The sequence below is a fragment of the Mandrillus leucophaeus genome, unplaced genomic scaffold, assembly GCF_000951045.1.
Source record: "Mandrillus leucophaeus isolate KB7577 unplaced genomic scaffold, Mleu.le_1.0 Scaffold223, whole genome shotgun sequence".
Classification (NCBI taxonomy): Eukaryota; Metazoa; Chordata; class Mammalia; order Primates; family Cercopithecidae; genus Mandrillus; species Mandrillus leucophaeus.
The window spans coordinates 3,095,473-3,098,129 of NW_012102288.1; the positions used below are offsets into that span (position 1 = coordinate 3,095,473).

General features: G+C 40.4%; 1 pseudogene; it reads left to right on the forward strand.

Moving 5' to 3' along the window:
* LOC105540631 overlaps window positions 1–2,657 on the forward strand; it is an 18,328-nt pseudogene that overhangs the window by 10,295 nt on the left and 5,376 nt on the right.

Genomic DNA, 2,657 nt, shown 5'->3' on the forward strand with positions numbered 1-2,657 from the left:
CCGCCCCACCATGACCTCTAGATCCTGGTCCTGTGTGATCACAGATCCACAACCAACTCTGTTCCACGGAGCAAGCTAGAAACCCCCAAATTCCTGACATTTCACCATAAAGAAGTCTATTAAGGCATAATTAGCCACTTCAAACACCACTACTGTTTATTACTTGATGTATGTGGGTTCGGCCCTGTATGATACATTTTGAAAACATTAAAACATTCTGTTAAGAAAACGTTCTATGCCCATTTTGCAGATGAGGGAACTAACGCTTAAAGATGTTAAGTGCTGATTCCCAGATCACACAGCTATTATGAGGCAGAGCCAAGATTGGAACCAGATCATATTAACAGTGAAATCCTGAAAATCTTTGTAAGTATCTGCTTTAACTTTTATTTTTATAGATACTGCATCATTATGTAACAACTGATTTTCATATTTATATTAAATACCTGCATCCACTCAGAGTTTCTGATCAGATTTAGACAACCTTGCTGGCTGCCATTCCAGCTACTCTCAGGACAAAGTGTAATTTATTTCAAAGTTTAAATTACTGGACACAGGTCAACAAGAGAGTATATATTCAGTGATCTTTGATTTAAGTTTTTTGAAAAGGGTGCTATGAAATAGCAGCCATCTCTCAGAGTTCCAAAACGTATATTTAATGAGCATTTATTATATACCTGCTACTTTTCCAAATGCTTTGCATGACTTTGTAATTTAATTTTCATACCAATCTTTAACAAAACCATCATAAGTATATCCATTTCATAGGTTAGGATACTGAGACACAGAGAGATTCAACAATGTGTCCAAAATCAAGAAGCCAGGACATGAAAATAGTGATATTAAACCCACACAGCCATATCATAAACCAGAGATTTTCATTAAAAATAACATTACTGTGGGGACCCTAATTCCTCCCTCAAATTGAGAATTCTACTCTATTGTGTTCCATTTACTCCAGGAGGGGAAATTATCGTTGCAAGAGTTAAAGTTGTGCAACAGCAGGACCTATCTCATGCTTAGTAGGGCTCCTAACAAGTGGGGTGATATAAACTACAACAGAGGTTCCTTGGTGGCAGAATCTTTGATAGTTGTTAGCCCATTGCATAGCCCACACTGAGGACACAAAGGCTGTGGTCTGATCTCACCCGGAGACACATGGTTTCCTATGATATGACAACACGGAAACTAGAAGAACTGCCTGATCCCTTAACTCCAGTGACATCCTCTCTCAAATCATGACCTAATCACGGACATGGGAGCGATCAGGGTGTACATGAAGTGAACTAAAAGATTGAGTGGCTATGTGCTGTGATCCATGCCTTTTTCTTGATGAATCTAGTCTAAATTTCCCAATGGCCATGACCAGACCCCTCTGTGTGCACTGCCAAACTCAGAAATCTTATAGCCTCCAAATTGTTTACCAGACATTAGCCATTCAAAGTTAAAAGTCTGTAATGCTATGGAATGACCTATCAGGAGCCCATTTACTGACTCTGCTTTTGGTTTGAAGAGAAATTTCTAGAATCAGCAGAAGATCTGGAAAAGTTAAGAAATGGTAAGATCAAGTCTCTACATGTCTCTGACGAAGGTATCTAGTAGAAAGTACACTTGAAGGTTTTAATACCAGGCAGTGTCTATGTGTGTGAAAGGTGGTGGTTGGGGTGGTGGAGAGGGAAAAAAGTGGTTAAAGTAGAAAGGGTGGGGCTCCTTGAGCAGGTCTGTCAACTCTCTCCAGGTTAAAAGGGCCAAACCCCTTAGAGTATTTGCTAGAGGAGCCATCCCCAGCGAGTTGAGAATGGCCTCTCCTTGCTTTCATGCTTTCGACACTGTGAATGAGCTGTGGTTGGTTCAGGATCCCACATACCCCTCCCCATCTAAGGACACGCACGGACGTGCATTGGAGGAAAGGAATTGAAACAGGTCCATCTTGAATTCATTTCTCTTATTAATTTGACAAGGTGATATTCTTGCAACATTGTAGGCTTAGATGATGAGACAGTATTGAATTGGTTGGAAGTCCAGGTCAGAGGGTGAGGAGGGACATGAGCCAGGGCAGCAGCAGTAGGGTGAGGAACACAGCACCCACCCTGTGCACACTGTCCAGTGGGGGTATTAAAGAGCACACAAAGGGCCTACATAGAAACTTCTCTCAGAACTGTGTTTAATGTCTTTACACCATGAGATTTACTTTGAAAAATTCCCATGTTAAATGGCGTCTGACTGGTGGGCTTGCAGCAGCCTCTCCCAACTTCTTCCTAAAATATCCATGAAGATACAACAACACAAAAAATACAAGGAACCTATTATGTATCTGGATGAGGAATAAAATCATAAATGAAATAACAGGTTAAAAGGCAAGAGGAAGATTAATAAGAAAAAGAAGGACTACAGGAAGCTAAAAACAGATTCTATTTCCTTTGAGAGGTTATACCAGGCAATAATATCTTTTCTGTTTTATAAATTTAGTCATTTCAGCGAACATTTCTTCACGCTGAAAGACTGGGATTCATAGACATCTCACTCTCCTGTTTTTTCCTTCTTTCTAAAGATGGGAGTTTGATGTTCCAGCAAGTGCCAATAGTTGAGATTGACGGGATGAAGCTGGTACAGACCAGAGCCATTCTCAACTACATTGCCAGCAAATACAACCTCTA